Source organism: Chrysemys picta, unplaced genomic scaffold (assembly GCF_011386835.1).
Source record: "Chrysemys picta bellii isolate R12L10 unplaced genomic scaffold, ASM1138683v2 scaf679, whole genome shotgun sequence".
Lineage (NCBI taxonomy): Eukaryota > Metazoa > Chordata > Testudines > Emydidae > Chrysemys > Chrysemys picta.
Genome location: NW_027053386.1, coordinates 11,354 through 27,420, shown reverse-complemented (window position 1 = coordinate 27,420; position 16,067 = coordinate 11,354). Strand labels below are relative to the sequence as shown.

At 44.8% G+C, this 16,067-nt stretch overlaps 1 long non-coding RNA gene across 1 annotated transcript; it reads right to left on the bottom strand.

The window, feature by feature from the left end:
• Positions 1 to 2,159: 2,159 nt before the first annotated feature.
• Positions 2,160 to 15,345, bottom strand: LOC135979144 (uncharacterized). Its single transcript, XR_010596465.1, has 4 exons — positions 15,207 to 15,345; positions 12,043 to 12,091; positions 3,615 to 3,707; positions 2,160 to 2,208 (listed from the first exon to the last, which is right to left on the bottom strand). It is a non-coding gene; the product is annotated as an uncharacterized LOC135979144 (long non-coding RNA).
• Between the last annotated feature and the right edge of the window lie 722 nt (positions 15,346 to 16,067).

Below are 16,067 nucleotides of genomic sequence, written 5' to 3'. Positions count from 1 at the left end.
AGTGGGGATGCTAAAATCCAGCCCTCTTACACCTCTCCCCCCGCCTCCCCCATCGCTGGTGCCGGGAGAAGGGACTTGTCTCCGGGAGGAGGAGACCCGAATGGGGTAAAGAGGCTGAGGCTGGGGCAACAGTTGGGGCTAGCACAGGGCCAGGAGTGGAGCCCCGGGTGTGGGTGCCATCTTTGGCCTTGGGCGTGGGGCCATCCGCGAAGACCTGGGCACGGACCCAAAATCCAGGACCCCATGTTTGGGACCAGGAGTGGAGCTATGCATAAAATTTCGTAGGGCTGCAGCATCCCCCACACCCGTAGTTCCTGCACCAATGTCCAACCATAACTTCCCCTGACCTTGTAACATTTTATAAAACACTAATTACGCTTATCACCTCAACAATAACTGATGGCCACTGTGTGAAGTGCTGATGCTAATGTGTCACCCAAGCAGCAGCACAACTCTCCAGAGACGTTCCTCTGGAAACTTAATGATGTGTGAGTGGAGGCAGAGTGTTGAGCGACTGCTGTTTGAAACTCTTATGCTCATGAAAGAGCTTGCAATATGGATACCAGTGCCTTAACTATACATTTTGAAAACACGAGGTGAGCGATCATATCCATGCCCCCCGCTAGAGCCCTGCATAGGATTATATTTTTATTTCAGTTGCCATCCTGCCCCACAATACCCACTCTGACTCCACCCACTCCCGCATTGTTTGTTGAATTTTTATCCTGCTGCCACTGTTATAATTGCAGTTCTTGTGGGACGTGTGGAATCCCAGGGCATTCTGAAGCAGTACTAGCATACTGTGGGTCCTGCAGAACCAACTGCCATAATAGTGTGAAGAAGACAATAATTAAACAACAATGTGGGAGTGGGTATTGTGGGGATGATACAGGAGTGGGATTAAATAAATAAAAATCCCATGCTGCAGGCGACATGAATGCCCAGCTTTGAAGACAACGTCACCACCAGCAACTGCACAGAAGTAAGGGTGACTTGGTATGGTATTGCCATCCTTACTTCTGCGCTGCTGCTGGCGACAGTGCTGCCTTCAGAGCTGGGTGGCTGGAGAGCAGTGGGTTTTGGAAGGGTGCTCAGCTCTGAAGGCAGCACCATTGCCAGCAGAAACACAGAAGAAAGGGTTGCACCGGTATAGTGTGATATGATAACATGACCCACAGGATCCCGGTCCCTCTGCAGGACTCTACCCCTTCCCTTTTTTCTCTGTCCATTTTTCCACCTCCTTTGGCTTTGCACCCTGGGAAGCTGCCCCCTCAACCAACCCTGGTTACAGCCCTGATGGATACAACTGTGTTGAGAATTGGAAGAAAAACATATTTCAGAGAGAAAATAGAGATTATTTTCTTGTACCTTGTCATAAACAGATAGTTAAGGGTTAATGACTCTTTTACCTATAAAGGGTTAAGAAGTTCACCTAGCCTAGCTGACACCTGACCAGAGGAACCAATGGGAGGACAAGATGGTTTAAAGGGAAGGAGGGAAGTTCCCTTTATCTAGTCAGTTTTCACTTTGGACCGGAGTGGGAAAGCTCCAGAATTCAGCCTCTTATTAAGTAGTGAGTATTAGTGAAGGAAATAAATAGGTTTATGTTTATTTCTTTGTAACCTGTCTTGTGCAATTAGAGGAATAGTCAAATTGGGTATTTGGGTATTTTTTTTGTGTAACTAAGTTTTTGCCCAGGGGAACATCCTCTCTATTTGGAATCTCTTGTCTGTGAGAGCAGCTGGTATGCTAATCTCTCCCAGAGGGTTTTCTTTTTCTTTTCTTTTCTTTAATTAAAAGCCTTTTTCTTAATACCTGATTGATTTTTCCTTGTTTTTTAGTTCCAAGGGGATTGGATCTGGATCCACCAGGAGTTGGTGGGAGAAAGGAGGGAGGATGATTAATTTCTCCTTGTTTTTTAGATCCAAGGGGGTTGGATCTGTGTTCACCAGGAAATTGGTGAAGTCTCTCAAGGCTACCCAGGGAAGGGAATTAGTGCTTGGGAGTGGTGGCAGCCAGACCAGATCTAAGCTGTTAACTGAGCTTAGAGCTTCTCATGCAGGTCCCCCACATCTGTACCCTAAAGTTCAGAGTGGGGAAGGAACCTTGACATACCTAATACATTTTCTGGTTCTTTTCTGTGGGCTTCATCATCCATCTTTGTGTCCGTATCCTTTTTCTCACCAGCCGGCTCATTCTCACTTGCACCTGATTTAGAAAAATACAACCACAGTGCTGCTCAATCACTTTTAATAGTGGGGGTGCTGAAAGCCAGCCCTCTTCCTCCCTTGCCCCTCTTCCCCCAACGCTAGTGCCGGGAGCAGGGCCTTGTATCCGGGAGAGGGAGACCCGGATGGGGTAAGGAGGCTGAGGCTGGGGCCGCTATTGGAGCTGACATGGGGACAGAAGTGGAGTCCTGGATGTGGATGAAACATTAGACCGTGGGTATTGGGCCGTCAGTGAAGATGTGGCACGGACTCAGCATCTGGGACCCCACATTGGGGGCCGCGACTGGAGCCATGGGTAAAACCACGTGGGGCTACAGCACCCCCTACACCCTTAGGTCCTGCACCTATGTACAATCATATCTACTTCTGACCTTGTGACTTTATCTCAAACACTATTTATGCTTATTACCTCAACATTAACTGATGGTCACTGTGTGAAGTGTTGATGCTAATCTGTCACACAAGCAGCAGCACAACTCTCCAGAGACGTTCCTCTGGAAGATTAATGATTTGTGAGTGGAGGCAAAGTGCTGAGCTACTGCTGTTTGAATTTCTTATGCTCATGAAAGAGCAATATGTATATCAGTGCCATAACTAGGCATTTTAGCACCCAAGGTGAGCGATGATATTTGTGCTTCCTGCGAGAGCCCTGCATAGGATTCTGTTTGTTCCACCTCGCATCCTGCCCCACAATACCCACTCCCACTCCACCCACTCCAGCATTGTTTGTTGAATTTTTATCCTGCTGCCACTGTTATGGCTGTGGGTCTTGTGGGACGTGTAGAATACCAGCAAGTTCTGCAGTGGGACTAGCATATTGTGGGTCCTGCAAAACCAAGGGCCATAATAGTGGGAAGAAGACAATAATTCATCAACAATGTGGGAGTGGGTATTGCGGGGATGATACAGGAGTGGGATTAAGTAAATAGAAATCCCATTCTACAGACTACATGAATGCCCAGCTTTGAAGGCAGAGTCACCACCAGCAGCAGCACAGAAGTAAGAGTGGCTTGGTATGGTATTGTCATCCTTACTTCTGCGCTGCTGCTGGTGACAGCACTGTCTTCAGAGCTGGATGGCTAGAAAGAAGTGCCTGTTGGAAGGGTGCTCAGCTCTGAAGACAGCACGATTTTCAGCAGTAACACGGAAGAGAGGGTGTCACGGGTATGGAATGATATGGTAACATGACCCACAGGATCCCGATCCCGCTGAAGGCCTTTACCCCCTTCCCTTTTTTCTCTGTCCATTTTTCCACCTTCTGTGGCTTTACACCCTGGGCAGCTGCCCCCTCAACCAACCCTGGTTACAGCCCTGATGGATACAAGTGTATTGAGAATTATAAAGAAAACATATTTCAGAGAAAAAAATAGAGATATTTTCTTGTACCTAATACATTTTCTGGTTCTTTTCCACAGGTTACATCATCCATCTTTGTGTCCGTTTCCTTTTTCTCAGCAGCCGGCCCATTCTCACTTGCACCTGATTTAGAAAAAGATGACCACAGTGTTGCTCTATCACTTTTAATAGTGGGGGTGCTGAAAGCAAGCCCTCTTACCCCTCTCACCCCATTCCCCCAGAGCTAGTGCCCCGAGCAGGGCCTTGTCTCTGGGAGCGGGAGACCCAGATCGGGTAAGGAGGCTGAGGCTCGGGCCATTTTGGGGTCTGGTGTGGGGCCAGGAGCAGAACCCTGGGTGTGGATAACAGATTTGACCATGGGCGTGGGGCCATTAGCAAAGACCTGGGCATGGACCCAGCATCCAGGACCCCATGTTCGGGGTCAGGAGTGGAGCCTTGGGTCAAACCTCGTGGGGCTGAAGCACCCCCCACAGCCATAGTTCCTGCACCTATGTACGACCATATCTTCTTCTGACCTGTGAGATTATCACAAACATTAATTATGCTTATCGCCTCAACAATAACTGATGGTCACTGTGTGAAGTGTTTACGCTAATGTGTCACCCTGTAGCGGGGCAGTAACCCCGCTCCTGCCCTGAGGGGTTAAAACCGCCCTTGGAGAGGGCTGTGGTTGGGGAAACCTGGGCTGATCGGGGAAGTAACCACAGCTGGGCCGTGCCCCAGTCAGGCCGCAGCTGGCCCTATAAAAAGGCTGTGAGCCAGGAGCTCGGGAGACTCTCTCTCTAGACTTTGAGAGGGAGGGACCAGGCTGCAGGGAGCTGAGGGAAGGTACCTGCAGTGGAGCAGGGCAGGGGGAAGGCCAAGGGAGCTTCGGCCTGGAAACCTCCCAGGCTGCTGCCTAGTGGAAGTCCAAACAGGTACTCGGGTTGCAGGGGACAGCCCAAGGCTAGGCAGAGGCAGCAGGTCCAAATCCAACCTTCCCTACGATGAGTGGCGTATGCTGCAGTCTGTCCCAGGGAGCTGGGGCAGGTTGATGACTGTCAGTAGCCTAAGACTGAGGTAAGGTGGGGATAGGGGGTGGGGGTTCCCCGTGGAGGGGAGACCCCGAGACTGAGGGCTGTACTGCCATGGGGCAGAACCCCAGTGGAAAGGGGCACCAGAGTCCAGGGAGGGACATGGGGGCCCAGCGGTACTGAGACACCGGCTGACAGAGGGTGCTCCGGAGGCTGGAAGCTAATTCCCTGGGACACCAGCAGGAGGCGCCGCAGCGGTGAGTCTCGCATCACTACAAGTGGTGGAGAATGCAGGGAATTGCGGTCCGCCCCTTATACAAGGGACAAGACAGAGTAGCGGGACTATTGCCCAGACGTAAAGACAAGGGGACAATGGATCCCAGGTACACTGGGGGTTATTATGTGGAGACCCCAGGTTCCATCCCAGGCTGGGCCCCAGGGTCAGCGCCCCAGAGGAAGGAGAGAGACGACCTGCAGGTGATCCGGGAGGCCCAACAGGGAATATGGGAGGTCCAGTGGGGCCTCCATGAACAATTGGGCTGGCTGGTGGAGGGACAGCAGGCCCTAACCTAACTCCTTCAGCTGGAGTTCCGAGGTGACAGCGGAGGGCCTGAGCAGCGGAGCGCCAAGGCCAGGAGGCCTGTGGCAGGGCGCAGGGCTTGCTACACCTGCCGACAGATAGGACATTTAAAATGGGACTTCCCAATTGGGGTGGGGGCAGGGCGCCGCATCCCAAGCTGGGACCAGGACAGGTCTCAAAGCCAGTCTGCCGGGTGAAAGAACCCAGGCGACTGCTGACCTGTTGGGCCTGTGGGCGACAGGGCCACATGCCGTGGACATGCCCAGGCCCGACGTGGAAGGTGTAGATCAGTCCCGGCAAGGGGACGGAACCCCAAAGGGAACATGGGAAGCCCCAGAAAGCACGGAGGTGGGTTGCCTGCTGGAGCTGCCAGGTACCCTGACATATTCGGAGGCACTTCCCCCTCAGGGGAACTGAGTGGAGGCCAGAGGAGGTGCCTCTGCATCTGGAAGGGCCAGAATAGGAGAAGGCAGTAGCCGGGACTAGGCGGTCGACTAGGGTGCCAAGTTAAACGGGACGCCATATTCAAGGGGAAAAAAATCAAATGAAAAGAAAAAAAAGAAGAAAAGATGCACATGGCAGAAAGAGGAAAGAAAACCCTCAGGAGCTGAGTGTCGTAAAGGAAAGGCTGAGAAGGAAAAGGACCAAGCAAAACAGCAAAGATACTTCCTGAAATATCTTCTCTTTAATCCAAATAAAGATGGAAGCAGTTCACAGCATCCAGATGAAGGAATTTTACTAGGAGAGGAGGTTAGCTCACATCTGCATGGAAGCAGTTTAGAAGATCAAGATGAAGTATATTACTTCAAGATGAGGGTAGCTCACATCCACAAAAAAGCAGTTTGGAAACTCAAGATGATGGAAACTTACTTCTAGATGAAGGCCACTCACAGCATGAGACTGATATGGAAGTGGAGAAAATGTATTCACCTTCAGAGACACATGCAGAAATTGAAGTAAATGAAGTAGAAGGAAGAAAGGATGAGGAAGTTACAAACAAGTTACAGTATGGGAACCCAGCTTCTTGGCCCAGACATGATGAGAGTGTGCGGCAAATTCTCGTGGAACATGGACCCGAACAAGTTCTTGAATTTCCCTTCCCTAGGGACAGAAATAAAAGAAAATTCCCTGCTCAGCATTACAAGAGGAAACTCATTAATGGGAAAGAAATTCATCGAAACTGGTTACAATATGCAGTGTCGAAGGACTCTGTGTTTTGCTTTTGCTGCAAGTTGTTTAGAAATCAATCAATTGGAACATCACTTACTGAAAATGGTTCAAAGGACTGGAAAAACATATCTTCAATTCTCTCTTCACATGAAAGAATACAGAACATTTGGAATGTTTTCAAAATTGGAAAGAACTTGAATTATGATTGAAAAAAGGAAAAACTATTGCTGAAGAAAATTTACGTGTGGTCAAGAAAAAAAGAATATTGGCAACAAATATTAGTGCATCTCATTGCTTTAGTGAGAGTTCTCGGTGGGCAAAATTTAGCATTCCGCAGCCGCGGTAGAAATGAAAATGTATACACTCCAGGTCAAGGAAACTTTTAAAAATATGTTGAATACCTAGTTTTGTTTGAGCCACTCATGAAGGAGCATCTTCGTAAAATAATTGAATATGAAACACAGGTTCATTACTTAGAAAAAACTATGCAGAATGAACTGACCCAAATCCCAGCAAATGCCATTAAAAAGAAATTTGTAGAAGCTGGCCATTCTGCAAAATACATTTCAATAATACTGGACTGTACACCAGATGTGAGTCATGTTGAACAAATGATGATGATCATTCATTTTGTGGATATGGAAACGTCTGCAGATGAAGATAATGTTATAGTGCTCATAAAGGAACATTTTTAGGATTTTGTACCGCTGAAGGAGATGACTGGAACATTTATGACTGAAACTATTCTACAAGAGCTTGAAACAATGTCATTATCTGTTGAAAACTTACGAGGCCAAGGCTATGACAATAGGAGTAACATGAAGGGTAAATACAATGGTGTGCAAAGGAGAATGATGGAAATCAATCCTAGGGCCTTTTTTGTTCCTTGCAGTGCACATTCTCTGAATTTGGTTGTCAATGATGCTGCTAGATGCTGTTTGGAGGCAAGCAGTTTCTTTGACCTGGTGCAACGTGTTTGTTTTTCACAGGCTCAACATGTCGTTGGGAGATTCTGACTTGCCATGTGAATTCTCTAACTGTGAAACCACTTAGTCAGACAAGATGGGAGAATTGCATTGATGCTTTAAAGCCTCTTCACTATGAACTTGGAAACATTTATAATGCCCTAATTGAAATTTCTGGTGATACTACCTTTACTGGATCATCTGGCAATACGGCACGTATAGATGGAGAAGCTCTTATAAATGGCCTTTCCAAGTTCAAATTTGTGACTTCACTCATTTTGTGATAGAACATCCTTTTCAAGTTTCAGAGTAACAGCCGTGTTAGTCTGTATCCGCAAAAAGAAGAACAGGAGTACTTGTGGCACCTTAGAGACTAACAAATTTATTAGAGCATAAGCTTTCGTGGACTACAGCCCACTTCTTGGGCTGTAGTCCACGGATATGCATCCGATATGCATCCGAAGAAGTGGGCTGTAGTCCACGAAAGCTTATGCTCTAATAAATTTGTTAGTCTCTAAGGTGCCACAAGTACTCCTGTTATCCTTTTCAAGATTAACCTCACTAGTTAGCAGCTTCAGGAAAAGAACTTGAACATACATTCTGCTATTCAAAAACTGCAGCAAACTAAAAATATCCTGGAGGAATTCAGAAGTGATGAAGGGTTCGAAAGAACACTTATAGATTCTCTCGAGCTTGCTGAAGAAATAGACTTTCCGACAGAATTTGAACCAGAGCCAGTTCACATTTGGCAAAAGAAACGGCAGTTTTCACATGAAGGATGAGACACACCCATTCAGAACCCCAAACACAGGTTCAATGTGAAATTCTACTTTGCAGTCCTTGATACAGCTATTCACTTGGTCGATGAAAGATTTCAACAGATGCAGCAGCTAGAGGCAGTATTTGGTTTTCTCTATGATATCCACAGCTTGCAAAAGAAAACAGCAAAACAGATAAGAGAATGTTGTATAAAACTGGAGTCGGCATTGACTCATGAAAATTCAAAAGACATTGATGCTACAGACAGGTGCAGTGAGCTTCAGGCTTTTCCAAGACAACTTAAGAAACATTCCACTCCTGAAGAAGTACAGAAGTTTTCTTGTGAAAATAAACTCACTGACAGTTTTCCAAACGTTTGTTTATCTCTACTCATTCTTTTAACTTTGCCAGTTTCCATAGCTAGTGGGGAGCATAGCTTCTCAAAGTCAAAATTGATAAAAACATATCTGTGTTCAACAATAGTGCAAGAGAGACTTGTTGGACTTGCCACAATGTCAATAGAGGTATGAAATAGCTGGAAAACTGGATCTAAAAGAACTAATGACTGAATTTTCAAAACTTAAAACAAGAAATGTCATGTTTTAAGAGCATGGAGTGTTTTTTATTTGGAGTGTTTTGTAAAGTGTTTATTTGGAATTAAAGTTCATTGAAGACTTGTCTTATTTCTTTCTGTATTGGATGTGGTGGTAATGGCAGTTAAAACAGCATAGCACAACGGATTATTTTGGATTGTAATAATAAAAATTATAATTAATATTTTTAATGCATTTTTATTTGACATCAGACTGAAATATCATCTAGCTGTCGTGTACAAATCTATTCTGAAAATTTCGTGTGTCTATTTTATCTGATCTCAGAAACATTGGTTGGACTCAGTAAGGAGGGCCTGGCAGGTTTCCTCAGAAGCAATTTCATTCTTGCTTTCCACAGTCCTGTGATGTGCCATTATCCCAGCCTGGCCAGTGACATGTGAGAGACCATTGTGAAAGGATGTATGGATTACTGCCCCCTCTCACCTTCCCTGCCTGGTGTCCTACTGTTGGTGCATTTAGGAGACATCTCAACTTCTTGTGGGGTAGAAACCAAAGACCCAGTATCTGACAAGTGGGCCAGGAGCTGTGTGTGCGGGTGATTATTGCTGCTTCTCCATACATTTGGGGAAATTCTGGCTCACAAAACTCACCAGGGAATTAGGGAGCTGCATTATAAGAGGCCCTTGTCCCTGGACTAGAATCCTGCCTCATTTCCTGGCTCACCAGCTGGAGCAGTCAGCCACAGATGCTGCCTTCCTCACAGTGCCCATCCCATGGGTCCAGGTGAGGGGGCATGGTATATGGGAGGGGGACATCAGAGTGGGAAACACAGAGCTGCAGGGGCATTACACAGACTGAGGTTCAGAAGGGCTAGTGGGGGGGAGAGACTGGGGTGGGGGCACAGGAGGTAGTGCAGTAACAAAGTTGAGCAAGGAGCTGAATGGGAGTTGGGGACAGGAACACATGGGGATGGGGCAGATGTGCCTGACTGAATGGGAGAGGCTAAGGGTCATCCAGGGTCTGCATGGGATTCCCCAATTCCCTAACAACCCCCCCCCCAAAAAAAAACCCAGATGGCTGGGGCTGGGGCCATTCCTCTGACCTACTCAGATCCAGGTGTCTGCTTGTACACAGAATGGTATCCTGAGATTGACAGCCTTTCCTTTGTGTTGCTAGCAAGGCAGAAAGTCCTCCTCCTTACAGCCAAGCTATTTGCATTTTCATTAAAACCTCCACTCTGAGTCTTCTGGCCTGCTTGGTTCAACTCCTTGCACTTCAAATCCTCAGCACTGTCAGCCAAGCAGTAAAGCATCAGCAGAGCAGGGCCAGCAAGAGATAGAAGGTGCATTTTGATGTAATGGTGTCTGCCCGGATTCACCAGGAGGGTGAGCTGGTGTGAGTCAGGGATCACAGAAGGAAGAGGGGTTTGAGTGCCAAGTTACAACAGGACCCATATAGTGTGCTTATCTGGGTATTAGAGGCTCTCTATGATTCTTTCCTGGCCTGGCTGAGAATCATTTTGTCCTACAGCCTCAAACTCTACCCAGGTCCTGACCCAACACAAGGTATGATCAACTCACAATTTCAAGACTGGAGCAATGACAGAGAAAACCCTGGTCAGGAAAGAGGACCAGGCTGGGGTGAGTGCTGGCGTGTGTTCCCTCGAGCTCTGGTATAGCATATCCAGGTGTGGCCTTATCAAAGGTAACCGAATCAGGTGACAAGACAGAACCACTGGAGGTCACCTCAACAGCAGAACCTGCCCCATGTGTCTTTACTGTTCTATTCTGCTGTCTTACATTTTATTATGTTCTGGCTCTGATCTGGGGGAGTTAGTAAGAATTTCACCCTTGCCTGTGTGTGCTGGAGTTGGTACTTTCAGTAAATTCCTGTGATTCTATAAGTGAGCTTCACAACATAGCAGGCTGCCCCTCCCTCCCCCCTTCCCACTTCCACATGCCCACTCTTATCAAAGTATCCATGCCCAGCACTGTTAGCTCTGGGGATTTGGTGTAGTTTGGGTTCTTTGGAGAGGGAACTTTGATAAACACGGTGCTGGGGGTGCATAATTAAAGTTGTGATGTGTATTTTGTGAAGTATGGTGCTTGTGCTGTCAGTGAAATATGGCTTGAGGAGACATACGATTAGGTGGCCTAATTTTTCCTGTCTTTGCTTTCGTAGGGTTGTATGGATGTGGCAACCTTAAGTGTTTCAAAGTGAATTTTTCTAAGTACTAATAAGTATCAGCATTGATAAATATTGTTAAGCTCTAAGGTGCAGTTGGCTGTTGTGTGCCATAAGGGCTTTTGGAGACAAAGACAATCACAAATCTTGTTAAAGTCAGTAAGTGCCTAAATCCCACCCTGAGGATCAATGGAAGGATCAAACAAACCCCTTTAAATAGTAAAAATAGTGGCAGCCAATGGGGATCGCCTCCCAAGCCACTAGGCCACATGGCCACGTCAGAGCTAACCTGGGGGGTTAACTGGGTCATCCTGTTGCAAATGCAGGGGCTAGGATATAGATCACAGCCTGTGTGTGTTGGAGAGAACAAGCCAGGAGAAGCAGTAGTGAGTTTGACCCCGAGAGGACACAGAGAGACAGAGCTACTTGGGCACAGAACTGAGAACTGGAGGGGCAGACGTGGGGATTTCTGAGCAAGGAAACTACCTGCTGCTGTTTGTTTCCAGTGTGTTCAGGGCAAGAGGACTTTATGTGTCCATTCTTTGTAAATCCACAGGATTGTACCAAGAACATACCTGACTTGCACAATTGATTTCTCATCCAAATGGAATCAATGCTACAGCCCCAAATATTGGTGAAGGGCTCTAGTGTAATGGATCTATGGGACACATATGCCTTGAATGATTAATAATTAATGATTCCTTCTGGCCTTCAAAAAAAAATTAGAAAACCTCTCTGCATCTGTTTATCCCTAAATAGGATCCACTTATGATGACAATAAGAAAATGGTTCACATCATGTGACACTTTGTCTAAGCACCCACAGACCAGCAAGGGCCATCCACATCTATAGAAACTGAAATGGCTAAATGAGGATGTTGTTAATCACCTAGGCAAGAATCGCTCGTAATATGGATATGGATAAAACCTCTTTCTCCCTCTCAGCCTAGCAAAAAGAACCGCAAGTTACCAAGCAAGACGCTTACCCTGCTCTCCTATGCAAAGTGGCCCAATGCACAGTGAATGGATCAAGAAGAGGTGGGTGGGGAAGATGCAAGTTAAACAACTAGAAATGTGGCTGTAAAATTGAAGGTCAAACCAGGCAACTTGTTCCCCCAAGAAATGCAAGCCACAAGTTTTCATCCAAAATTATAAACTATACATTGTTTCCTTGTAAATTAACTATAGAGTGAATAATCTTTTACCCCAAGTTAGAATCTACCCATTTGCTCACCTTCTGAGTCAGATCTACATCCTTCTGTATGTGGAAAATCTCTCTTGTTCTATTGTAAGTCGTAAATAATATGAATCCTTAAGTATAATCAAACAATATATAAAGTATGTCCTTTAAATTGAGAAAATTATAAGACGTTTATTGGTTTTCATTCTAAATAATTGTTGCATTGTAGAAGTAATAGCCCACCCCCCACACAAGCATCTTACCACCAAGGCTCCCTGCACATCCCTGCCACAGGCCCATTTCCCCAAAGCCCCATTCAAGCCCTCTTGTCCCCCAACTGTGCTCTTTCTACCTGCTGCCCTCATATCCCTGCTTACTCCTTCAGGACATCCTTCAAACATCCTCTCAGCCCCAGAATGCATTGCCATGCTTCTGCTGCCTAGTCTGCTTCCCAGGCTCATTAGGGACATGTGCAGAATTCAGCTAGTGAGGCAAGGACAGAGTCAGTTGGAATGAAACCAAAAATGGAAAGTTTAAAATATGACATTTTTCACACAATTTTTGCATACGATTCATGTTATGAAAATTATACATCTACACTCCCAGTCATGAGGCATAAAATTACATCTATGATTGCTTGGCATATTGACTTTACAGAATAAATGGATAAATTTCAAATTCCAAATGCCTAGTCTATGTCTGAGATAAAGAGGAGATGAGTAAATGGGTAAGCTTTCAAGCATCATCATGATAGATATTATGGTGGAGCAGTCACAGAGCTGTGTTGAATAGTGAAAAAACTGGGAATATCTGTTAAATGTTTTACTACAAAAATACAAACTAGAGTGTGGGAGGGCTTTTAATTTCCTGCAATACTTGGAATTCTTGGTGAATATTTAAATATATTTTGGAAATAAAGAGAGAGTTTTGGAAAATGAGTCAGTAGTTTCTCACTTTAAAAAACAAACCAACCAACCCCTGTTGCAGAGAGCAGACAAGAAAACTGTATCTCACACTTCCGGTACAGATTACTGTACAGCTACAGTTTACATAAATACCACTTCTAAGTTTTTGCCTTTTGGAATTTATGTGAAAATATGTTTTTATTTCTTAACTGATGTGCCAGTTTGAATTCTCCACATTAATTATATGATGACATTATTTTCTAGATTATGATATATGTCTTCTATATGTAACAGTAGATTTGCCAAGCAATTCGTTCATTAAGTGATGGTATTAATTAGAAGGTAATTTGCTAGGACGTTAATAGTATACCATTCAATAGCGCACATCACCATGTATTTTTGACAGGAATCCACACGCAGTTAGGGTCCCATTTCTGGTCATGTACATGTTTGGCACTGTCAGCCATTTTGAAAAAAATATTTTTCTTAATTTTCTAACAGCTAATAAGGAATAATGGAATCTATCTATCTATCTAGTTTTGTTAGACAGGAGTAACAAACAAAACAATGTTATTTCACCATTATTCCTTAGTAGCTGTTAGAAAATTAAGAAAATTTGTTTTACATCCATAATGTATCCTGAGTATTTGATTTAAATTCTCACAGAAAAAAACTTAATTTAATGTTAAAGTTACTCTGTTCTAGTATAATTACAATTTCCGTAGACACTGAAAAGCTGTGAAATAAAAAGTTACTGTCAACAGCCACATCACAATTTCTTTACTGACACTGATATAAATTTTGTCATCTCTGACCTATTAACAATCCATTCTTCACACCCATGGGATTCCCCAATTCCCTAACAACCCCCCCCCCCAAAAAAACAAACCCAGATGGCTGGGGCTGAGGCCATTCCGCTGACCTACTCAGATCCAGGTGTCTGCTTGTACACAGAATGGTACAATGGTAGAATGGTAGAATCAAATACAGAGAATTACAATAGAGCAGGTTATTCCCATATATAGGAAGAATATATTTAATGCAAACGTTGAAATGAATGGAGAAGCAAAAACAAAGTTTCCAGTTTTGCTTTGTTTAACTTTTTAATGTTTAATGACAACACATTTTACGTTACTATCCCTGTTGGTGACATAGTAAGAACTAGAGAGTTCTTTTGTCTCCAGGAATTCAGACTGGGTTCCACATTTTCCCTACTTCAGAAAGCAAAGGTCTATTTATCCAATGTAAACCAATACACTAAACTCTCATGTCTTCTCTCACATTTTTGCAATTGGTTTCCATAGAACACAAAAATTCAGAAGCCAATGGCTCAGCCATCAAGGGAGAAGGCCTTTCTCTTTACAGTTAATCTTCAGTCAGAGAATGTATTAACTAGTTCAAATCAGAATAAGGGAATTTATTCTCATGCTGTCTATGGATTTATTTTACTTTTGCCCTGCTGTGACTATAAAAATAACAGTTTAGTGTTAGAAAACATAGCCCTTTAAATGACACCAGTAGAACCCCAGATTTAGGAACACCTCAGGAATGGAAGTTGTCTGTAACTCTGAAATGTTTGTTAACTCTGAATAAAGTTTCAGAGTAGCAGCCGTGTTAGTCTGTATCCGCAAAAAGCACAGGAGTACTTGTGGCACCGTAGCTGAAGTTTGAAGTACCTTAGTTCGAACTTACCTTGGTCCACACTCGGCAGGCAGGCTCCCCCGTTGACTCCGCGGTACTCCTCTCGCCGAGCTGGAGTACCGCAGTCGACGGCGAGCACTTCCGGGTTCGACTTATCGCGTCCAGACTAAACGCGATAAGTCGAACCCAGAAGTTCGATCGCTCGCCGTCGAACTACCGGGTAAGTGTAGCCAAGGCCTTAGAGACTAACAAATTTATTAGAGCATAAGCTTTCGTGGACTACAGCCCACTTCTTCGGATGCGTTATGGTTCTTCTTTCAAAAATTTACAAACTGAACATTGACGCAATACAGATTTGAAACTTTACTGTGCAGAAGGAAAATGCTGCTTTTAACCATCTTAATGTAAATGAAACAAGCACAGAAACAGCTTCTTTACATTGTCAAATCTTTTTAAAAAAACCTTCCCTTTATTATTTTTAGCAATTTACATTTAACTCAGTGCTGCACTGTACTTGCTTTTTTTCTGTCTCTGCTGCTGCCTAATTATGTACTTCCATTTCCAAATGAGGTGTGTGGTTGACAGGGCAATTTGTAACTTTGGTGTTCATAACTCTGAGGTTCTACTGTATATACACGTTTACAAGCAACAGATCAGAAGAGAATATCTTACCTCCCACTCTGAAATGCTCCAATTATTCTTTTTTTTCTGAGTTTGATGTTCTGTGATAAGCACTCACTGTTTGCCTTCTACCTCTTTCTTTCCTCTCCTCTGCTCTCTGGCTGGTTGTTTTTTCAAGCCCTTTGCTTTTATAGAGGGATAAGATTAGAAAGTGAAAGTAGAAGCAATAGTTTACTGCCACAATTCCCATAAGTATCTCTTTAGTTAATAAATATGAGTATTTGAAAAAAAACTGATGAACTGATGATTAGGGAGGGGAAGAGGAGGCAGAGGGGCCAAACTGGATGATGCCATTGAAGAACACCTGAGGAAAGGGGGAACAGAGGCTTAGAGAGGGAAACAATGGCCTTCCAGGCACTGTGTGTGTGTGGGGGGGAGTGAATGCAGTTTTGCTCTCCTTCTCCTTTCTCCCACTCCCCATTTTCTCCTCCATTTCTGATCTCACTACTCCCAGCATAATCCAACCACAGACCCCATCCCCAAGTCTTATTCCTCCCCGGCAGGCTCCACCATCCCCACTCTGCCACAGACACTCCCTCAGAGAAGATGTAGCTGCATCCCTCACCCCCGTCCTCTCCTGGCAGGTCCCAGAATGCCCTATAAACCCCCACCCTTTGGTACAGTCTATTTCATCAGATTTTCAATTTAAGGATTAAGCATGGCAATTTTCTGGGCTGTGACATCCCAACTACCACACACATTGTCCACTACTTTCATTTTCCAGTCTTACGACACACAAACAGTGGTGGTGATTGACTAGTGACTTTGTGTATGGGGCTGTTTAGAATCTTGCAAGAAGGGGAATCCCTGCTGTGTGAAGTAGATAAACATGTTATAATGGGGTCTTGTGTT